This window comes from Mirounga leonina, unplaced genomic scaffold, assembly GCF_011800145.1.
Source record: "Mirounga leonina isolate KUSES-001 unplaced genomic scaffold, KU_Mleo_1.0 Mir_126, whole genome shotgun sequence".
NCBI lineage: Eukaryota > Metazoa > Chordata > Mammalia > Carnivora > Phocidae > Mirounga > Mirounga leonina.
Window position 1 is genome coordinate 5,928,667 of NW_023270314.1, and position 24,319 is coordinate 5,952,985.

Below are 24,319 nucleotides of genomic sequence, written 5' to 3' on the forward strand. Positions count from 1 at the left end.
TTGTCTTGAATTAATTTTAGATCTTGCATTTTAAGCTTTGATCCTTGATAAAGAACTCTTAGCTAAGTATGGGCATTAATTTTACATTTAGGAAACTAGATAACTCTTTGGTTTATTATAAGCGGTTACCATACTTAAAAAATGAGAAACACATTTATTTTTTCCTAGTATCTTGATTTAAGACAAGGTTCATACTTTCCTTAGAAAAGAACCTTTCAAGAAGACTGACAATTTATGCATATTCAGGTAGTTTTAGCTGTAATTTAAAATACCTAACTTTAAGAAAAAAGACTTAAAATCCAAGAGAGGGGCGCCTGGGTGGCTCAGTTGGTTAAGCGACTGCCTTCGGCTTAGGTCATGATCCTGGAGTCCCTGGATCGAGTCCCGCATTGGGCTCCCTGCTCGGCAGGGAGTCTGCTTCTCCCTCTGACCCTCCCCCCTCTCATGCTCGCTCTCTCTCATTCTCTCTCTCAAATAAATAAATAAAATCTTTAAAAAAAAAAATCCAAGAGGGACATTTAATATATAGGACTAAATTAATATTTGATTGCCAGTTTCATATTTGTAAGCACTGCCCTTAAGTGGTCTTGATTTATTACTGTCTCAGAAACCCTCTTTGAGACCCTCTGTCACAGGCTTGGGCAACATAACATTACAAACACCAACTGATTTAGTAAACAGATGCACTGGGAGAATAAGAAACTTGCCAAAAGTATTGTCTTTCCTACTAAGTAACTGTGTGACCTTGGCAATCCACTTAGTCTTGTGGGTCTTAGTAAAATGGAGAGCTTGGAGCAGATAGCCTCTTAGGTTCTTATGAGGATTCTTTGAAAATGTCAGGGGATAGAATTCCAATCAGACAATATACTATGTAATATCCTTATAATAGCTCTGAAATAGATGGTATTATTACCATTTTACCAGTGGTATTACTCATGTACAGACTCCATGTTCAAATAGCATGCTCAGTCACGTAACTACGAAGGGGCCAAGTAAGTTGAACCTTGGCCTATCTCATTTTATATTCATATTCTATTTAGTATGCCATATTACCTCTGCAAGCCATGTTATAGTAGACCACCAGATTTTATTCCTAAAACTTGTTTCATTTCTTAATCTTTTAGTTTATAGTAAATGTGCTTTGGCTTTACTGCATCTGTTTTTCAGGAAAACCAGAAGTCATGGATTAGGCCTATCCATGAATTGTGCCCAAAGTGGAAATGGGACCAATTTTTAAATTAATATAGTAGAACTTATTTGTCTAAGAGATGATTGGTGTGTTCAAAGTTATCTTGAATTTATTTCAACAATGTCACTGTTGTTCAAAAACACTTTTGGAACTATTCTTTCTGTATTTCCTTAGTTTCCTCAGCGTCATTCTTTTTTTTTTTTTGAGAGGCGGGGCGGGGGCCAGGGAGAATCTCAAGCAGGCTCCATTCCCAGCGCAGAGCCCAGTGTGGGGCTTGATCTCACAACCCTGAGATCATGACCCTAGTGGAAATCAAAGAGTTGGATGCTTAACTGACTGAGCCACCCAGGTGCTCCCTTATTCTTTTAACCTACATTCTGTGGTGGCAAATGACATCTTTTGAGAATGGATTTGATCTGTGGAAAAAATGGGAAGTTACTCTGAACCAAATCTCAAACATAAAATTAAGGTTCAAAATGAGGAATGCCATTTTTAGTTAAAAATAAGCAGACCAAAGGGATGAAACCTATTATCCTAATGTCACTTGTAAGGTAGTTAAGGAAGTGATTAGAAAAGAGCAGTCCCAAAATTGTTTTATGTGATGACTACTTGAAATAGCCTATAAAAATGATTACTCTGAATGGAGTTTAACCTTTATTTCGTTATAAATTCTACTGTATTAAAGTTACATCTTAAGATAGTTATATCTGTTCTGTTTGCCACTTAGGTTAGTGCTATGCTGACTTAGCATGCACTTTAGAGAAGAAGAGTTGATGAATGAATTACAGACAGCAGATACTCTTTCCATTTTAAAGGAGATGAGAATCTATAGAACATTTATTTGCACCGTAATTTAATTCTTGGTTATATTAGTATTATGTAATTTGTGGTTATCCACATATGGGTTTAATTCTAGACAGATACCCCATCCCACTTCCTAGCATGAACTAAAACTACCTCTTTTGCTAAGCCTGAATGTACTCTGATGCAAGTTTATATGTAAATTAATTTTTATGCAAAAATTATCTTAGGCTGCCTTGTATACTTATATATTAGTGAATAGCTTTTAGATATTAGTACTTTATTAGTGCAGTTAACAAACAGTAATCTGTATATCTGGCTGCACAGGAACTTGTGATAGGAAGATTTCATTTTACCTTTTGAAGGTATTATTTTTCTTGATTTTAAACTTCCAGGTAGTGGAGTTTAATGCAACTTTCTCATTTTTAGGTATTAGAGGATAGTAAGAAAAAAATCTTCTAATCCCTTTTTAATAATACTTTTCCTTTTGGGGTTTCAAAATAATTTAATGTTATAAGACCATTAATTCAACAGATATTTGAGTGCAGGTCACTATGCAAGGGGCTAAAAATTCAGTGGGAACTAGATAGACATGTGACCTCTTTGAGCATGTATGTGTGGGAAGGTGTGGAATAGATAATAAACTACTAATTGCACAGTTCACTGTGTAATTACCTTATGGAGGGTGCTAAGAGCAAGAAATAAGAATTTGCTGACCTAGTGGGGGAGGGGAGCCAAGGAAGGTGACTTGAGCTGAGGAAAAAAAGAAGAATATTTCTGGCAGAACATCTTGTTTAAATATCCTGGAACAGCAAGGAACTTGGCTTTTGCTAGGCACTGAAAGAGTTCACTGTGGCTGGAGTGTTTAAAAAAAAAAAAAAGGAATGATAACAGTGTGGTGCGGTAGGCAGAGGTTGGGTCATGTAAGGCTTGATAGATCATATTAAGGATTTTGATTTTTGTCTCAAGATCCCTTGGAAACTATTAGAATATTTTAAACAAAAGATCATGAAATGATCAAGATTAGAATATCACTCTGGATGCTGTGTAAAGAATGGTTTGGAGGCAGCCAGGGTAGATGCTGGAAGACCCATTAGGTTGTGTTGAAATTAAGGTATCTATAATTTATCTAAGGGAGAATCATGTAGGCCAGTGGTTCTCAAAGTGTGTGTCACCTGGGAACTAATTAGAAATGCAGATTCTTAGGTTTCTGCTCAGACTCCCTGAATCAAAAATTTTGGAGGTGGGGCTCAGAAGTCTGTTTTTTTGAGCAAGCCCTCTAGATGGTTCTGATGCATCCAGAAAGTTTTTGAACTTCTGCGGGTCATTAGATATGTGGCTTTGAATGTAGGAGAAAGTTTTAGGCTGGTAATACAGATAGGGAGCAACTGCATGGAAGTGGTAGTTGAAGGTGGGGGAGAGAGAAGAGGCTCCAATAGAATGAAACCCTGAGACACTAGTCCTGGACAGAGTGAAGGGAGCTAGTGAAAACCCAAAAAGGATTGGTAAAGGGGACTAGAAGGTCAGGAGAGTCTTTGAATAAGGGTGTGGCAAATTAAGCATTAAATTTGTCAATAAATGATCTTTGTGTAATTGTAGTGGAATTACAAGAGTGGGCACCAGTGTCAACAGGTTGAAAAAGAAATGGGGGGGCACGTGGGTGGCTCAGTCGTTAGGCATCTGCCTTCGGCTCAGGTCATGATCTCAGGGTCATGGGATCGAGCCCTGCATCGGGCTCCCCGCTCAGCGGGGAGCCTGCTTCTCCCTCTCCCACTCCCCCTGCTTGTGTTCCCTCTCTCGCTGTGTCTCTCTCTGTCAAATAAATAAGTTAAAAATCTTAAAAAAAAAAAAGAAACAGGGAGAGGAGTGAAGGAAATATAATTTACTCATTTAAGACCTCCCTTACTCTTTGGACAGATATTTAATATTCCATAATTATGGGAAATAGAAATAAAAACTTTGAGGGACACCATAAGTAACCTTGAGGGACAGCATAAGAGTCTGTGGATAACTCTATAATAAAATATCATTGTTTGGACTTAATGATTCTGAAATTCATAATTTACATAAAGGAAGGAGCTCAAGCTTATTGTCTTGACCATCTTGTGAGGAATACCATAGTAAAATAATAAACTATGTGGGGGTGTGGGGGCAGGGGGGAGGATGTTTAGCTTACCAAGAATAATGTTTTTTAACATGATTAAAACCACTTTAGCAATGTGCATTTATATAAAATAATTTTTAAATTACAAATACTCTTACTCATTACAAATACATTTTTATTACTACTGTGTATCTAAAGGAAAATGTCTTTACATGAGTTTTATGATTCAGTCTTTTACTTAAATTACCTTAATTTGTTAGAATTATTCTAACAATGTTATGCTATTCCTAAGAGAAGACCACATTTATTTATTTATTTATTTTTAAAGATTTTATTTGACAGAGACACAGCGAGAGAGGGAACACAAGCAAGGGGACTGGGAGAGGGAGAAGCAAGGCTTCCCACTGAGCAGGGAGCCTGATGTGGGGCTCGATCCTAGGACCCTGGGATCATGACCATGACCTGAGCCAAAGGCAGACGCTTAACGACTGAGCCACCCAGGCGCCCCAAGGGAAGACCACATTTAATATGAAGACAAGATAATTTGAAGGTGAACCCCAGTTGCATGGTAATATGCACACAGACTAACACACAGGAGTGGGGTGGAGGAGAGACAGGGAGAGAGGGAGATTGAGACTTAAACCATTTCAAGATGCATTTTCTTTTCAGGGTAAATTATATATTTCTAAATTTTATATTTATTTTTAAAATTTTAGGTAGGCTCTATGCCCAACCCAGCTCAAAATCCCGAGATCAGGAGTTGCATACTCAACCAACTGAGCCCGCCAGGTGCCCTAAATTTTTTTTTTTCTTAAGAAGAAATTAGGTTATTGCATCAACATGTGTTGACTATAAAATTCAGCAGCTACAGAAACTCATAAAGTTAGTTTCTGCTGCTACTAGACCACACTTTATGTTCAAAATAGCCCATTTATTAGCAGTTTGGTATTATTCTTCTAGATAGTCTTCTTACTCCCTACTCCCCATGCCCTGTCTATATGGATACTTGTATGTTTAATTCTTTAAAAAAAAAAGAACTAGTATTATACTGCTTTGCAGGTTTTGTTTGTTTTGTTTTACCAATCAGTACATCTTAAATCTAAGAGGCTAAATCCTAATAATTCCTTCCATTGACTATATTTTGTTCTTAGAACCTTAGTTTGGGACTTACTAGCCCTTCTGTTTTTTAGTTTCTTCATCTGTAAAATTTAGAGATGGTGAGTGGTTGACTTGAAGGTTCCTCATAGCTCTAAAATTTGTTTAGGAATGCTAGGATTTCAAAGGGCAGACATTTCCTTCAATTTTATATGAAAAGTGATTATCTTAACCCACCTGGGAACACCTCATGGGAGAAGTTCTTGCCAAGTTAAAAATACAATAGTTCGAGGAGGAAGCATGTTAGAAACAAGATTCAAAAAAATAATGTCCCATCATTTACTAGTGTACTCACTTAGTAGGCATACCTAATGCTTTTAGGGTAGTGCTGACCAAAACAAAACAGAAACAAAAAGGCTTTCTCAGAACTGATTAAGTTTTTGCACTAAAAATTTATACCACTTTTTTTGGGGTGTGAGATATAGGTGGGTCAGGATTTGGTTGTACCCACTGAGTACTAATGGCAGATGAGACAAATGGGGCTTACGGCCTGCTCAGTGCTTTTTTCTCCACATCAGATGGGTAATGTGCCGAAGTGGTAACAAGGTTTGAGGGAGGCACGTGTCACACAATGGTGTGGAACATCCAATCATCATGCTTACTGCACAGCATTTTTTAAGGAATTGTGTCACCTTCTCATGTAAGTATCTTATAAAAGCCAGGGTACAAGGAATAGGCGTCATTGGTATGAGGTTAGGAGCTGTGTTAAGTGTTCAGGAAACCACTTAAGAAGGCAAAGAAGTCTTAGTTTAAAGAATTTTTTTTTTTTTAAGATTTTATTTATTTCTCAGAGCACACACAAGCAGGGGGAGCTGGAGGCGGAGGGAGAAGCAGGCTCCCTCCTGAGCAAAGAGCCCGATGTCGGACTTGATCCCAGGACCCCAGGTTCATGACCTGAGCCAAAGGCAGACGCTTAACTGACTGAGCCACCCAGGTGCCCCCGCTTTTGTTTTAAGATTTATTTATTTTAAAGGGGGTGTGGAGGGGCAGAGGGAGAGAATCTCCTGCAGACTCTCCGCTGAGCGCGGAGCTTGACATAGGGCTCCATTCCATGCCCTGAACCGAAACCAAGAGTTGAATGCTCAACCACCTGAGCCACCCAGGTGCCCCTTAGTTTAAAGAATCTTTGAGTGAAGGTGTTGAGCTCTTGAATTAGCATTGTTATGTTCTTTTTATTAATATTATGTTGATTAAAAGATAGTTTTTGTTTTTCTACTCTCAGTGTCTTTAGTTGCTGATTTTATTTCCTTTCAATTTTTACCTGTTTTTAGTTTTCATCTTTTTTGTCCATAGTGTGTTTGTCCACTAACATTTTATGTACTCTTATTCCTAATCTTTAGTTTTTATTTTTCTAATATTTTCTGGTCACTTTTATGTATTTTAAATTTCTCCGCCCTTTCCATATGATTTTTTGCTTAAATTCTTTTTTAAAATTTAGGGTTTTTTTTCCCTCAAATAGGATTTTAGTAAGGCAAAGCCACAAAAAGGTATGAAGAAGAATCATTGAGAAAACTAGTGACTCCAACAATAGCTTGCCCAGGGAGAGCTTTAATTTAAATTTACTTTTTATTGTGTGTATTCTTTTTTCTATATAGCTGGCTGTTGGGTGGCATGTTTCTAAGCTGAATAACCAAAAAGATACACCCTCAGCAAGAGAATCAGGCTACTTTTATTCCCCTTCCAATTACTTAATAGGAACTCTTAGGGCTTTTTATAAGAGACTTTTTTAAAATTTTGAACCTCTTCCTCAAATCTTTAATCTGAGTAATGCAGATGCACCATGGGCAAATTTCCCATCTCTACATAAAATGTTTATTTACAGTGATATAGCCTTTGAAGTACACTTAAAGGGACTGTTCTCATGTTGATTGTCATCCCTTTAGTCATTCTGAAGGAGCTTGACTTAAAAAGTTTCACAATCCTCATTTTAAAAAGAGTAATTTTTAGCAGTATCAGCCTCCTAAAATCTTTCAACAAAAAACAAAAACAGAAAAACAATGGCAGGTTTTTTTTTTTTTTTTTAATATTTTTATTTATTTGAGAGAGAGAGTGAAAGAGAGAGCATGACAGCAGGGTGAGGGGCAGAGGGAGAAGCAGGTTTAACCAACTAAGCCACCCAGGCATCCCAAACAGTGGCAGGTCTTAACTAATATTTTATTGCTAATCTTACTGTTAAAAACTTTTTTTTAAATTTATGTTTCTTAGTGGCGCCTGGGTAGCTCAGTTGTTAAGCGTCTGCCTTCGGCTCAGGTTATGATCCTGGGATCGAGCCCCACATCGGGCTCCCTGCTCAGTGGGAAGCCTGCTTCTCCCTCTCCCACTCCCCCTGCTTGTGTTCCCTCTCTTGCTGTGTCTCTGTCAAATAAATAAGTAAAAATCTTTAAAAAATAATAAATAAAAAATAAAAATAAAATAAAATTTGTTTCTTAAAATAGAACTTCCTTTTTTTAGTGTATATAGATAGGAAATACTTTAAAAGGTATTTTACATTATAAAAATATAATCATCAAAGGAAGTTTTAAAGGGAAAATCATGATTCTGGATGATATAGCACATTAATAATTTTTTATGCATTCATAATTATTTCAGGTATTACATTGATGTATATTATCATGTGGGCCCAAGAAAGCAAAAGTAGATAAGGTCATTCTTCAGTCTCTACATGTTCTACTTTGAGCCAAGGCCTCTAACTGGATATTGGTTTGGTGTAAATGGAGCAGATGAAACCTTGTGTTAGCTGACTGTCACTAGATTACATCCTTCCTCAACAAGAGACTTGAGTTAATTTAGTCTTGTAGCTTTGTTGTCCTCACCATAGCTATATTGCTGCTACTCTATTTAAAGGTCAGTATTCTTGCCCTTTAATATTTCCTTTTTCATTGTGCATCTTATTCTCTCTACATTTCTGTACATTTCTCTCATTCTGGGAACTAAGTTAGCCTAAGTTCTTACTAGTGATCTTAGCTGTCTCTTCCCAGAATTAAAACATTGAAATGACACTTAACTGTTTTATGTATAAAATATAGAAAGGAGTTACTCTGCTGAATATGTAAAATCTTAGTAAAGACTTAAGTTGGTTTGAATGCTACAAGAATGCTAACCCTGCATTCTTTTTATTAAACACATTTAAATGTATACATGTAGTAACATTTTGAAATTATATAAGTGCTCAAGAATCCTGATCTTGGTCACTTCAGGTCTCTTGGAATAGAACTCCAGCATTCTGACACCGAGTAGCATGCCATGAAATAATTTTTGTTGTAGCTGATTAGTTCTTTTGAGGAGATTTTTTATATCTTGTTTTTCAGAGTGATCACTTACAGATTTTAGATTCTGGAAAGGGTAGCTTTCATAATTTTAGGAGTGCAATGACTGCACAGCAAGGCCATATGTTGCTTCGCTATAATTGTATTTTAATAATTATTTTTTCTTTAGGGAAAGAACTATGGCTAACCTCCAAGAGACTGAAGCTGATGATTGTACTCATTCATATTTTTTCAACAGAAAGAACTTTTTCTTTTTTCTTGTTTTAAATAGTTACATATATTTTTCTTGTGAAGTTGAGTTTATTTATATTGTGTCATAGCATCAACTGGATGAAGTTACTATTCTGGATCCTACTGTAAAATTTAAATGAATATTTATGTCAGATGGGAAGACTGCCCTGCTGTTTTGGTTATTCCCGCATATGGACTCGCTGCCACAGGCATGCTGATTTTTCCAGCTCCTACATGCCGCTTGCTCCTTGCCACCTCCGTTCTTCTGCATATTACCATTCCCTCCACCGGCAATGCCCTTCTTTTTCATCCATTTCCTTTTCTCCTTTTAAAATTGGCATCTAGGGGCGCCTGAGTGGCTCAGTCGTTGGGCGTCTGCCTTCGGCTCAGGTCATGATCCCAGGGTCCTGGGATCGAGTTCCACATCGGGCTCCCTGCTCGGCAGGAAGCCTGCTTCTCGCTCTCCCACTCCCCCTGCTTGTGTTTCCTCTCTCGCTGTGTCTCTCTCTGTCAAATAAATAAATAAATAAAATCTTTAAAAAAAAAATTGGCATCTAAACTTATTTCCTTTAAAAGTTCTTTCATGATTTACTCCATGTAACTGTTACTTATTTTCTTGGTTTTACTTTAACACTTAACATGGATAAATACAAAGTCAACCAATCTGAGCTGTGTTTCTGTGATATACCAGGTACAGTGTTAACTATCTCGTTTAATTTTCACAGCTATCCTGTGAGTTATGCTCATTTTACATTGAAATTAAATAAATTCTGTTACATTCCTACTTTTAGCTGTGCTAGAATTTGAGCTTCTCCTATCATTTAAAAAAAAATTGCTTTTTACAGTATCATTCTGCCTTATCGTATTTGTGTAGTCTTTCCTTTCTTGCTCTCTATCACTTAACCTACCAACAGCACTTAAAAGAAAAAACCCAAACCAAATACTATTTTGATATAATCTGCATAGAATAAAATGCACCCATTTTATGTATATAATGTGATGCATTTTGACAAATGCATACGCCCATGTAACTCACTACCATCAAGATATAGAATGTTTTCATCAGTCCCCAAAATCCCTTGTGGCCTTTTCCCACTTAATAGTTCCCCTTCTCCACTCTCCCCACTTTCTCAGCTCTTCTTCAGGCAACAGCTGATTTGAGTTCTATCCACTACGCATTGTTTTTTGTCTGTTCTAGAATTTCATGTAAATGAAATCATAGAATATGTACTTTTGTGTGGCTTCTTTTGCTTAGCATGTTTTTGAGATTGTTCCTTTTTATTGCTGGATAGTATTCCATTGTGTGAATGTACTACGGTTTGTTTGTTCATTCACCTATTGGTAGATGTTTGACTTGGCTATTACAAATAAAAATGCTATGAGGGACACCTGGGTGGCTCAGTCGGTTAAGCGTCTGCCTTCAGCTCAGGTCATGATCCCAGAGTCCTGGGATTGAGTCCTGCATCAGGATTCCTGCTCAGCGGGGAGCCTGCTTCTCCTTAACCACCCCCCCACCCCCGTTCCCCGCTTGTGCACTTGCTTGCTCTTTCACTATCCCTCTCTCTTTATCTCTCTCAAATAAATAAATAAAATTAAAAAAAAAAAAACTGAAAAATCCATGTGCAAGTCTTTGAGCAGACATATTTCTATTTCTCTTGGGTAAATACCTAGGAATGGTTCTACTGTTTTCCAGTTGTTGAGTTGTTCCTCTTTGTCAACAGTTTAAAACATTTTGGTGTTTCTAGTGGTTGTGTAGTAGTATCTCATTGTGGTTTTTCATTTGCATTTTACTGATGACCAGTAGGGTATTGAGCATCTTTTCATGGGTTTGTTGGTCATTTGTATTATTATTTATTGTTTAAATTTTTTGTCTATTTAAAAACTTTTGCTTTTTCTTATTATTGACTTTTAAGAGTTCTTCATATGGTCTGGGTCCTAGTTCTTTGTCAAATGTATGTATTGTGTATGTTTTCTCCTACTCTGTGGCTTACCTTTCATTTTCTTAGCTCTGTTTTTGAAGAGAAGCTTTTAATTTTTATGGAGTCTAGCATACCAGTTTTTTATGGTTTGTGTTTTTTAGTCTCCTAAAAGATTTTTGCCAACCCCAAATTTGTGAAGATTTTCTCTTTTTTATTCTAAAAGTTTTATATTGAAATACTAAAAAAAAATTTTTTTTAAAGATTTTATTTGACAGATACACAGCGAGAGAGGGAACACAAGCAGAGGTAGTGGGAGAGGGAGAAGCAGGCTTCTCACGGAGTGAGAATGTGATCATGCATGACCTGAGCAGAAGGCAGACGCTTAACGACTGAACCACCCACGCGCCCCTATATTGAAATATTTATATTTACATTTATGTTGGCTTTTATATTTAGGTCTGTGATTTGAGTTAATTTTTGTGTTTAGTGTAAGTCAGGTTTTTTTTCTCTCTTTTAATGAAGTTTTTATTTAGAGTATTTTCCTTTTTATTGGGTTTCCTTGGCACTTCTGTTGCAAATTAATTGACCATGGATGTGTGGTCCATTTCTGGACTTTCTGTTCTGTTCCACTGGTATATTATGGTTTGCCAATATCACACTCTTGCTTTATTTGTATTTTTATTATTTTTTTAAAAGATTTTATTTATTTATTCATGAGAGACAGAGAGAGAGAGAGGCAGAGGGAGAAGCAGGCTCCCAAGGAGCAGGGAGCCCGATGCGGAACTCGATGCCAGGGCTCTGAGATCATGACCTGAGCTGAAGGCAGACACTTAACCCTCTGAGCCACCCAGGTGCCCTCTTGCTTTATTTTTATAATAAATTTTGGAGGTAGTATAAATCCCTTACCCAAAATCCTTTTGAAAATAGAAAAAAAGTCCTTGCATAATTTACTCTCTTGCCATCACTGCTTGTGTTTGTTACATGGTGATTTTTGTTTTCGTTTATGTTTTCAAAATGTTGCCACCAACAGGGTTTTGTGCTTGATATTTTCCAGGGCAGATATTGTTTGTATTAAGGAAGATGCTAAGTACTTTCAGCTGGTGAGAAGGAATTAGCAGTTGATGTTCTTCTTTCCCTCAAAATCATTGGTAGTAAGCAACACTAGGTTTCAATGGTATATCTGTATGATTTTGGAGAAGATCAGTAAATAGGGTCTGCAGTAGCAAAAGTATGTGCCAGAAGCCAAGTGTTTAAATACCAAATCTGAAATTGGTTGGGAAATGAAATTGTAACACTTTTCAGTTACTTTAAAATCACGTTTCTTTTTTTCCCCTCTCCTGTCTCTCTTTAGAAGAAACATCTTAGCTTTGCCTAAAGCAGTCTTTCGCCATGAATATTTGAGAAACACTAATGGCAGTTGCCAAAACTAAAGGGTGTCTAAGTGGGAACATGTTGAAGAAAAATGTTAGATACAGATTGCGTATAATTTAGTTTAACTACATGTAAATGGAAGTAAAAAATGAATACTATTTGTGGTTTCAAAATAGTGCCCAGATGCTTTCGTTTTTCTTCTTAAACTGCCTTACTTTAGAATAAAAGTAATAGAAATGAGAAATGTAACATATGAATTTTGTATTGATTTTTATTTATTAGTGTTCTGTTTCATTTCTCTCTTTTTTTTTTTTTTTGGTCCTTTCCGGGTTTTTTTGCCCTCCCCCCTTTTTTTGTCCTTAGGGATTTTATCTTCTGTTTATTCTGTTTCCTTTTTCTTTACTTCTCACATATTGGAAACATTGATAAGTCTTGATTATGCATTTTCATTAACTTGTTCTTGTGAGTAATAAGTCCTAGGCTATAGTAGAAATATGTGTGTATTTTTTTTCTTCCTACGGAAATCACATTTATCATTTGGAAGATGTTTCTAAGCTTTGCACTTGACACAACTTAGAATTTTAGAAACCAGGTAGGTGATGAGATAGAGGTGGAGTTATAGCTTCCCCCTTTTTTTAGTTGTTGGGATGGGTTGATTATGGTCTAGGGCCTTAGAAAGATTGGTCATACACTTTGTTTCAACTCCTGTTATTTACTTCAGAAAGTCTGCATAGATTATAAGATCAGTCAGACAAATGGAACTGTCAAATCATCTGCTCAAATAGATATTTTTAGATGTGTTTCTCCTTTTAATACTAATCATGCAGTTGACCACAAATCCTTCATTTGATAGGGGATGATAAAATTAAGATGTAAGAGCTCCAGAGGAGGCATTTTGGATAGTAAGGCCAAACTAAAATTGAGGTAGAGGTCACATTTCTGATTAAATACAGTTTTTTTCTCCTTATCATTCTGGTCTTTATGATGTTTATATGATAGATCTTACTAATGGAATTAAAAAACACATAGCTAGAAACAAGTAAGTGAATATTATGCTATTGTTGCTTTTTTTTTCTTATAGCATATATGGTGTTTTATGTTTCAGGTCTCACATTTCACTTTTGTGGGTTCATTTGAAGTTAACCTTGTCTTTGTTATTCAAGGTTTGCTTATTTTAGTTGTACATGTCTGAAATATGTTCATTTAGGGTTCTTTGGTTCAAGCAGTAGGAAACTTTTGCTAACTTAAATAATATACCAGAATGATAAGCTCATTTTCTTGAAGTAAAAGTTGGAAAACCAGGTTTTAGAAAGAACAGACAGGAGCTCCAGGGATCTAGAGAGCAGGAAGGATCTAGAGAGGGAAGCAATGGATGGTCTTTGTGGAGCCTCCGTTAAGCTAGGTAGTTCTCTAATTGTTTTTCCATTCATGTGATCACTCTGATCATGAGTCAGATGTCTCAGAGAGTGAGTTAGATAGGGACTGATTGACTTGGTTTGGGTTTATTGCTCACTCTTTGCTAGGAGAGAGCAGGGTACTAAGCAAGACTGCATATATTGGAGGAGGGTTGCTTTCTTCAAGGGAAGATCAAGGTACATGTTATTACAGGAAGGGAAAGTGAATGTATACAGGTTAAAAAAATCCATTATTGCTATAGTTTCTAGGGTGACATAATATTTCTTTAATCTTATAATGCAGTATTAACATTTCTTGGCTGAACCCAAACCTTTCAGCCTTTATAGATTTGCCATGATCATTTATTAAATGCCCATGAAGACTGCTCTGCATTATACTTCAGTTGTTTTTTCTCTCTTTTGTTCATACCCTTAAGTGACTGAATGATTTAAACCATGTAGTCTTAATTACTTGTGAAGAAAGTTTTTCTTTGTTTCCATTACTCAGTTAATGAATTTTTTTTCGGTGCTTGCTATGTGCCAGGTACAAGAAGCTGAGGTTTCAAAAATAAATAAGAGCAAACATATCTTTTCCCCCCAGCCTTGAGATATAATTGACATACTACATTGTGTAAGTTTAAGGTATACAATGTGATGATCTGATACCTGTATATGCTGCAGGATGTTTAACACAATCATGTGTTAAACACATCCTTAATCTCACGGAATTACCATTTTGTTGTGTTGTTGTAAGAACATTAAATCTCTGCTGTCATAGCGGCTTTCAAATATACAATACAGTATTGTCAACTATAGTCACCATGCTGTACATTATATCCTTGGAATTTTTCATCTTATACCTGGAAGTTTGTACACTTCAGCCAACCTCTCCTTATTTCCCCTGCCCCTGAGGCCCCTGGCAACCACCGTTCTGCACTCTGTTTCTATGAGTTCAATGTTTTTAGATTCCACATATAATTGAGGTCATACAGTATTTGTCTTTCTCTGTCTGATTTAATTCACTTAGCATAAGGTCCTCAGGGTCCATCCATGTTGTTGCAGATGGCGGGATTTCCTTTTCTTAATGGCTGAATAATTTTATAAATAAAATTTCCATGTTTTGACTATTGTGAATAATGCTGCATGAACATGGGAGCAATGCTGCAGTGAACATGGGATATCTCTTCAAGATAATGATTTTGTTTCCTTCAGATAAATACTGAGTAATGGCATTGCTGGATCGTATGGTAGTCCTATTTTTAACTTTCTGAGGAATCTCCATACTGTTTTCCATAGTGGCTGTACCAATTTATATTCCTGCCAACAGTGCACTGGGGTTCTCTTTTGTCCATATCCTCCCATCTCTTTTTATCTCTTATTTTTTTGATAATAGTCATTCTAACAGGTGCAAGATGATCCATCACTGTGGTTTTGATTTGCATTTACTCTATGATTAGTGATGTTGAGCACCTTTTCAGGTAGTTGTTAGTCATTTGTATGTCTTTAGAAAAATGTCTATTCAAGTCCTCTGCCCATATTTAAATCAGATTTTTTTTTTCTATCAAGTTGTATGAGTTCCTTATGTATTTTGGATATTAATCCTTTATCAGACATATGGTTCACAAATATTTTCACATTTCGTAGACTGCCTTTTCATATTTATTGTTTCTTTTGCTGTGCAGGAGCTTTTTAGTTTCATATAGTCCAGCCTTATACCTATAAAAATAAGGTATACCAATGTATAAGGTATACCAGTGTATACCTTACTTTTGCTTTTGTTGCTTGTGTATTTGATACATAGCCAGAAAAAAATCAGTGCCAAGACTGATGTCAAGGAGCTTTCTCCATTTGTTTTCTTCTAGGAGTTATTTGGTTTCAGGTCTTATGTTTAAGTCCTTAATCCATTTTGAGTTGATTTTTGTGTATGGTGTAAGATAGGGATCCAGTTTCATTCTTTTGCATGTGACTTTCCAGTTTTCCCAACATTATTTACTGAAGGGACTATTCTTTCCCCACTGAGTATTTTTGGCTCCCTTGTCAAATATTAGTTGACCATATATGTGTGAGTTTATTACTGAGTTCTCTATTCTGTTCCATTGGTCTGTGTCTATTTTTATGCCAGGACCATATTGTTTTGATTATTATAGCTTTGTAATATAATTTGAAAAGAGGAATTGTGATGCCTCCAACTTTGTTCCTAACTTCTGAAGATTGGTTTGGCTGTTTGGGCTCTTTTATAGTTTCATATGAATTTTAGGATTGTTTTCTATTTTTGTGAAATGTGCCTTTGAAATAATGGTAGGGATTGCACTGAATCAATGATGACTTTGGATAGTATGGACATAAGACAATATTAATTCTTCTGACTCATGAACATGGGATGTCTACATTTTTTGTGTCTTGTTTGATTTCTTTCCTTGGTGTCTTAAAGTGTTCAGTATTTAGATCTTTCACTTCCCTGGTTAAATTTATTCCTAAGTGGGGTTCCTGGCTGGCTCAGTTAACTAACAATTTAACTTGTTACTTGGTCTGCTCAGAATTTTTATTTCTTTATGATTTGGACTTAGTAGATTGTATGCTTCTGGGAACTGATCCATTTCTTGTAGATTGTTCAATTCGTTGGTGTATAATTGTTCATCATAGTCTCTTATGGGCCTTTGTATTTCTGTGCTGTCTGTTGTAATGTCTGTTTTCATTTTTAATTTGTTTTTTCTTGTTTATAGAGTAGAGTAGAGCATGTGACTCTTGATTTTGGGGTCATGAGTTCAAGCACCACTTTGGGAGCTTACTTGAAATAAATTAAAATAAAGCCCAGGCACCTGGGTGGTTCAGTTGTTAAGCATCCACATCGGACTCCCTGCTCAGGGGAAGCCTGCTTCTCCCTCTCCCACTCCTCCTGCTTGTGTTCCCTCTCTCACTGTGTCTCTCTGTCAAATAAATAAAATAAAATCTTGAAAAAAATAAAACCAATTCTTTAAAAAAAATTATTCCTAAGTATTTTATTCTTTTTGTTGCTATTGTAAATGGGATTGACTTCTTTGTTTCTTTTTCAGATAGTTTATTGTACTATAGAAATGCAACTGATTTTTTTGTATTGATTTTTGTATTTTGCAATTTTATTGAATTTGTTATAAGATCTATCAGTTTTTTAACTAGAGTGTTTAGGGTTTTCTGTATACAAGATTATATTATCAGCAAAGACACTTTTTTTTTTTTTTAAGATTTTATTTAGTTGCAAGAGAGAGAGAGAGCATGAGAGGGGTGAGGGGCAGAGGGGGAGAAGCAGACTCCCCACTGAGCAGGGAGCCTGACGTGGGGCTTGATCCCAGGACCTGGAGGTCATGACCTGAGTCGAAGGCAGATGCTTAACCATCTGAGCCACCCAGGTGCCCTGAGACACTTTTGCTTTTTCCTTTCCAGTTTGGATGCCTTTTATTTCTTTTCCTTGCCTAATTACTCTGGCTGGGACTGGAAGTACTATGTCAAATAGAAGTTGTGAGATTGGGCACCCTTGTATTGTTCCTGATCTTGAAAGGAAAGCTTTTAGCCTTTCACCACTGAATATGTTAGCTGTGGGTTTTTCATATATGATCTTTATGTTGAGATATGTTACCTTCTATACCCAATTTGTTGAGCTTTTATTTTTTTTCAGTTAATCATGAAAGGATGTTGAATTTTGTCAAATGCTTTTTCTGCAGCTATTGAGATGACCATATGATTTTTGCCTTCATTTTAGTAATGTAGCATATCACATTTATTGATTTGCATATGTTGAACAATCCTTGCATCCTAGGGATAAATCCTATTTGATCATTGTATATGATCTGCTTAATGTGCTACTGAATTCTGTTTATAGTATTTTGTTGAGGATTTTTTTGTTTATAGTCATCAGTATATTGGCCTGTTTTCTTGTAGTATCTTTATCTTTGGTATCAGGATAATGCTGACCTCATTAAATGAGTTTGGGAGTGTTGCCTTCTCTTTAGTTTTTTTGGAAGGGTATGAGAAGAATTGGTGTTAATTCTTTAAGATTTTGGTAGAATTTACCCGTATAGGCATCGGGTCTTAGGCTTTTCTTTATTGGGGGTTTTTGATTATTGCTTCAATCTCCTTAACTTGTTACTTGGTCTGCTCAGAATTTTATTTCTTTATGATTTGGACTTAGATTGTATGCTTCTAGGAACTGATCCATTTCTTGTAGGTTGTTCAATTCGTTGGTGTATAATTGTTCATCATAGTCTCTTATGGGCCTTTGTATTTCTGTGCTGTCTGTTGTAATGTCTGTTTTCATTTTTAATTTGTTTTTTCTTGTTTATTTTTTCAAAAAACAATTCTTAGTTTCATTGGTCTTTGTATTGTTTTTCTATTCTCTGTTTCATTTATTTCGCCTCTGATCTTTAGCTTCTTTCTTCCTTCTAACTTTGGGCTTAGTTCTTGTTTTTTTCATTCTTTGAAGTGTAAAGTTAGGTTGCTTGAGAGCATTCCTTTTTCTTAATTTAGGCATTTGTCACTATAAACCTCTCTTTTGCTGTATTCCATAAATTTTGCTATGTTGTATTTACATTTTCATTTATTTCAAGATATTTCTTTATTTCCCTGTTAATTTCCTCTTTGACTCATTGGTTGTTCAGGAGTGGATTATTTAAATTCCACATATTTGTGAATTTTCTTCTTTTCTTCTTGTTACTGATTTCTAGTTTCAAACCTTTGTGGTTAGAAGAGATTCTAGCATGATTTCAGTGTTTTAAAATTTGCTAAGCCTTCTTTTGTAACCTAACATATGATTTATCCTGGAGAATGTTGCATGTGCACTTGAGAAAAATGTGTATTCTGCTACTGTTGGGTGGAATGTTCTGTATATCTGTTAGGTACATTTGGTCTAAAGTATAGTGCAAGTCCAGTGTTTCCTTATTGATTTTCTGTCTGGATGATTTATCCATTTTTGAAAGTGGAGTATTGAAGTCCCCTCCTATTACTGTATTGCTATCTGTTACTTTCTTCAAATCTGTTAGTATTTGCTTAATATATTTAGTTGCTTCAATGTTGGGTGCATATATATTTACAATTGTTATATCCTCATGATGAATTGACCCCTTATTTATTACATAATGACCTTTTTTGTCTCGTTACAATTTTTGACTTCAAGTCTGTTTTCTCTGATACAGTTAAAGTCACCCCTGCTCTTTTGGTTTCCACTTGCATGAAATATTTTTCCATCCCTTCTCTTTGAGCCTATGTGTGTCCTTGAAGCTGAAGTGAGTCTCTTGTAGGCAGCATATAGTTGGTTCATTTTTTTTAATCAATTCAGCCACTCTGTGCCTTTTCATTGGAGTGTTTAATCTATTTACATTTAAAGTAATTATTGCTAAGTAAGGACTTATTATTTCCATTTACTAATTGTTTCCTGGCTGTTTTATAGTTTCTTTGTTCCTTTCTTCCTCTCTTGTTCTCCTTTTTTGTAAATTGGTGATTTTCTGTAGTGGTACACTTTGATTACCATTTCTTTGTGTGTACCATCTTTAAGTTTTTGTTTTTGGTTACCCTGAGGCTTACTTGAAACATCTTATAGATATAAGAGTCTATTTTAAGCTGATATCAACTTAACTTTGGTCTCATAAAAAAACCAACCGATCAACCAACCAACCAACAAACTGCTCTTTCATTCCCCTCCCTCACATTCTGTGTTTCTGATATCACACTTTACATCTTTTTATATTGTGTATTAATTTACAAATTATTATAGCTGTAGCTATTTTTGTCCTTCAACCTTTATACTAGAATTAACACACCACCATATTACAGTATTAGAGTATTGTGAATTAGACTACCTACTTGCCTTTACCAATGGGCTACTTATTTTCCTAAGTTTCCATGTTCTGGCTAAGTGTCCTTTAGCTTCAGCTTGAAGAACTCCTTTCAGTATTTCTTATAAGGCAAGTCTAGTGGTGAAGAACTCCCTCAGCTTTTGTTTGGGAAGGTCTTTATCTTGCTTTCATTTCTGAAGGACAACCTTGCTGGGTAAAACAGTCTTGGTTGGCAATTTCTTTCTTTCCATACTTTGAATATATTGCCCTGTTCTCTCCTGGCCTGCAAGGTTTCTGCTGAAAAATCCACTGATAGACATAGGGGTTCCCTTATATGCAGGAATTTTTTTTCTCTTGCTGCTTTTAAAGTTCTCTTTGATTTGGGGCCATTTTATTATAATGTGTTTGGAGAAGATTGTTTGGATTGAAAATATGGGTGACCTATTAGCTTCATGAATTGGGATTCCAGATAATCTCCCAAGTTTGAGAAGTTCTCAGCCATTATTTCTTTAAATGAACTTTCTACTCTGTTTTCTCTTGTTTCTCTCTTGAGGACTCCCATAACATGTACCTTGATTCTCTTACTGATGTCTTACAAGACCCATAGATTTCTGCATACCTTTTCTTTCTTTCTTTTTTTTTTTTCTTTCTTTTTGCTTTTCTGACAGGATAATTTCAAAAGATCTGTCTTCAAGCTCACTGATTATTTCTTTTGCTTGCTCTGGTCTGCTGTTGAACATCTCTGTTGAATTCTTCAGTTTAGTTACTGTATTCTTCAGCTCCAAAATTTCTGTTTGTTCTTTTTTGTTTTGTCTCTTTGCTGAGCTTTTCATCTTCTTGTATTGTTTTCCTGATACTGTTAAATTGTTTTTCTGTGTTCTTTTGTAGGTCTCTGAGCATCTTCAGAATGCTCAGAATTATTTTGAATTCTTTGTTAGGCAATTGCTGGATCTCCATTTCTTTAGGGCAAGTTTGTTACTGGAAGTTTACTATAATACTCTGGTTGAGCTATGTTTTCTTGATACTTTGTAAGCCTTGTAGCTTTGTGTCTGTACATTTGAAGAATCAGTCACTTCTTCCTGACTCTATAGACTGATTTCAGTAAGGGAAGACTTTTATCGACAGGTTGGGCATGCTAAAGCATGCTGTGTCCCTGAGTCTCATGGTATAGGGTACCAAGTGCAGGGGCATGTGGCAGCACAGGGTCCTCAGTGGCCATTGTGGCTCATTGGCTAAAGCTATTGGGGTCCATAACATCAACAAATGTGTGGTTTTTGGCTAGCACTGTGGGGGATCTGCAGAGTCATTGAGAACTGTTGAGGTCCTCAGTAGCACCTCCAGGTTCAGCAGCTAGGGTCCAGGGCAAGCAGTGGTAGTGGCTGGAACTTGTGGTCACACACTCAGCTGCAAGGACTAGCGAGGGGTACAGCTAGTGGCAGGTGTGGTTGCAAACACACATGTAATGGTAGGGCTCAGGGCAGGTAGATAGCTGCAGGGGCCTTGGCTGTAGGTGTGCACAGTCATGCTTGCTGTGTCTTGCTATAGGTGCATGGCAGTGGAGGACAGTGATGAGGTTGGGCCAGGGTGTGCAGGTGCACAGCTCAAGGGGCTAACTGTAAGTGATTCAGTGGTACCAGCCAGTGACAGAAGATAGGGCCTGATCTGGACCCACAAGAAGCTATGATGGCCCTGGCTTTTGGTGTGCTCTTCTTTGCTTACAGTGTCCAAAATGTGCATGTATGTGCATGTGATAGTGGGAGCTGGTACCAGATGTCAGGCCAGTGGCATGCAAGTACACAGCTGGTGGGGCTAAGTTGAGCACATGCATATCAGTAGAAGTCAGCTGTGGAAATCTAGGCTGGTGTCTTGAACTTAGCAGCCACAGATGCCTTGGCTGGCTGCTGGTGTAATTCCCAGGCTCTAGAGGGGGCAAGTGAGAGGGAGGAGTTTGTGTGTATGTGGGGGACTCAGGCAGCTAGTGTCTGTGAACTCAAATACCTGTGGGGCAAAAGCTAGTGAAATCTGTGTCTGTGCCGGCTATTGGTCTGGTCTTGTCTGGTTTGGTCTTCTTTCTTTTGTTTTTTTAAGTAGGCCTCATACCTAGTGTGGAGCCCAACGAGAGGCTTGAACTCATGACCCTGAGATAAAGACCTGAGCTGGGATCAAGAATCAGACCCTTAACTGACTGAGCCACCCAGGTGCCCTGGCTGTTGGTTTCTTCAATGGAGAAAGTTTCTAGGGTCCCCTGCAGAGCAGGTCACTGTGAACTGTGGTTGATTGCACCGTATGGCTACATTGGTAGCCCCTGTTTTTCTTCCTTGTTCCTAGCCATGCCTGTTTCAGCTTTGCCAGTCTCTACTTGGGGTAAAATGGAAGCAGGTCCTTTGTGCAGTGCCCAGAAGGACTGGGGAAGCTGATAGTTCACTTTGCTCTCCCTTTCCTGGCAAGAGGAACTCTTTCTAACTAGGGAGTTCCCTGTTGGTACTGGGCAAAGCTGGGCTAGTGGAATGGATGATGCAGGCAAAATGAAACTTTTCCATCCCTTTTTGTGCAGTTATTCTCCATTTTTCAGTTGTGCTGCTGAAATTTTTAAAATGGATCTTTCCTAAAGCTGTTTTTTGTTCATGGATAGCTAGATAGTACAAGGTGAAATGTTAACAGGGTATTGTATTGGGTAGTAGTGAAGTAGACAGGGATGAACAAGTTTTAGAAGACAATTCTCTATTGATGTCTTGTATTTCTGCATATCTTGCAAGTAAAGCACTAACTGCGCTTTGTTCTGGACTATCTTTTCGAGGATGTTTTTGTAGTGAATAGTCTTGGAAGACAGAGATAGTGTCTTCCTTCCAAGGAAAGGGCAGACATACTTATTCCCATTATAAAAAACATGGATTTCCTAAGCTCAGAGTTCTCCTGCATTGTAACCCACTGTTTCTATAGGCACCTATTGGACCTATGCATATGGCTTCCTTGGTACTTGCTATGGTTAAGGTAACTAGATAACTAGAAAAGATGGGAAAGGTAATTGCAGACATTTAGGAGGATTCTCTAAATTGATGGCTGTACAAGTACTTTTAAGTTTTCCTTCACTTAAAGAACTAACACTAGAGATCTCAGCTGATGTACCATAGCTGTGGTTTAAACAATGATGCTCAACTCTAATATGCAGATCTGTACTCAGTGAAAATGAACATAAAGACTAGAGGGGTGTGTGTGTATTTCAGTTTTAATAAGATATTTAAGATGTATAATATTGCTTTGATTGCCTACTTGAACTGATTTTTATTTTAATGTAGGGTAAAAAGGTTTTCACTGAATTTGAAAAAAAACTTAGAAAACTGTAGTATGTTTTATTGATTTGTTGTGGTTATTGTAAGTTGCCTTGCATTCTTTTTTCATATATATATGTTCACACACACACACACACATATTTATTTATTTATATATTTATATATATATTACTCTGAAGACACTCCTAGTATGGACCTTAAAGTTGAGATGGTACCTTAGAACTTATATTCTTTTACACTGCATTGCAGTGATTATGTCAGCAGTATTTAGACACATGGTAAAACTACTGGCTGTCATGTTATAGAATATTAGAGTTGTAGGGAATCTCCGTAATGGCCATTTTAGCTTTACAATCTTACAAGGGAACGGAGGTCCAGAGATAGTTGTAAAATAGTTTGTCCAAAGATGCACAGCTAGTTCTCAAAGAAATGTGGACTTTACTAATATTCTTTCTGTCTCATCATGCTACATCAGGATAGGGAAAGTGAATGCCCTGAGAATGGACAAAGAGATAAAACAGTCTGTGGCAAGGTCTTACGATTTTTGGTATGGTGATGTGAGAAGACTTTAGTACATTGATGAGCTTTTAAACTTTTTAGAGTTATATATTATGTGTATTAGGAAAAATGGAACTTGTGACTCAAACCAATAAGTTTATGGATTTTATTAGATAAGGCTAATTAAATTTAAAATTAAAGAGTATAAAACAGGTAACTATATGTTGATAGTACTGACAAAAATTACGAAGTTGCGGGTGCCTGGGTGGCTCAGTCGTTAAGCGTCTGCCTTCGGCTCAGGTCATGATCCCAGGGTCCTGGGATCGAGTCCCACATCGGGCTCCCTGCTCGGCGGGAAGCCTGCTTCTCCCTCTCCCACTCCCCCTGCTTGTGTTCCTGCTCTCGCTGTCTCTCTCTGTGTCAAATAAATAGATAAAATCTTTAAAAAAAAAAAATTACGAAGTTACTGCACCAGTGACTATTGAGAAACACTGATAGAAAGATAAGTTCATATCTGTCAGCATAATTATGTGACTGGTGGAGAAATAAACATTTAAAAAAATTCAATTAATACTTTTGTGTTATATATTAGGGAATCCAATGATTTAGTTATTTGCCTATTAATGGTAATTTTCTTTTTAATATAGATATCTGTTTTCTCCTCCTGGGTTATTTAAAACTTCTGTTCACAGTGAGACATGTAGTACCCTTTGGCTATGCCAGAAATTTGTTGCAAGGTTCTTTGATTAAAATTGAAGTAGTATGTATAAGAACAGCTAGCAATAATAGAAGGCAACACGAATGAACTTTCACAAAAAAATTGATATACAGCTTACACTAAAGTGCACAAATTGTATGTGTACAGCTCAGTGAATGTTTACATATGTGTAAACCCAGGTCACCACTACACAGGTTGAGGTATAGAACATTTCCAGCCCCCCAGTAGGTTTTCTTATGCCCCCTCTGATCAGTAACTCCCCCTCCAGGATAAACTTACTCTAATTCTTAACTTTCCAGAACAGTGGTACATAGTCATTGCTCAAAAATATTAAATAAATGAATGAGGTCTTAAGATTTTATATGCTTGAAGGGATTTTTTTGTACATTATGATTATTGAACTTACAATTTTTTTCCTTTATAGTTTCTATAATTTTTTTTTAATGTTTAGGATGTTACTATATCTGGCCATTTTCCTGTGCTTTTTTTTTTTCCTGTGCTTTTTACATACCCCTTAAAGATAAGCTATTTCTTCATTCTTCATGCATTAGGTGAATATTCATCCCATTTTTTTCTTTT

At 36.6% G+C, this 24,319-nt stretch overlaps 1 protein-coding gene and 1 non-coding gene across 4 annotated transcripts in view; one reads left to right on the plus strand and one right to left on the minus strand.

Moving 5' to 3' along the window:
* The window catches only part of OSBPL8 (oxysterol binding protein like 8), a 159,495-nt gene that overhangs the window by 13,125 nt on the left and 122,051 nt on the right, over positions 1-24,319 (plus strand). The window lies entirely within an intron of this gene.
* LOC118009087 lies at positions 5,762-5,861 on the minus strand. The gene has a single exon (XR_004678815.1). It is a non-coding gene; the product is annotated as a small nucleolar RNA U13 (small nucleolar RNA).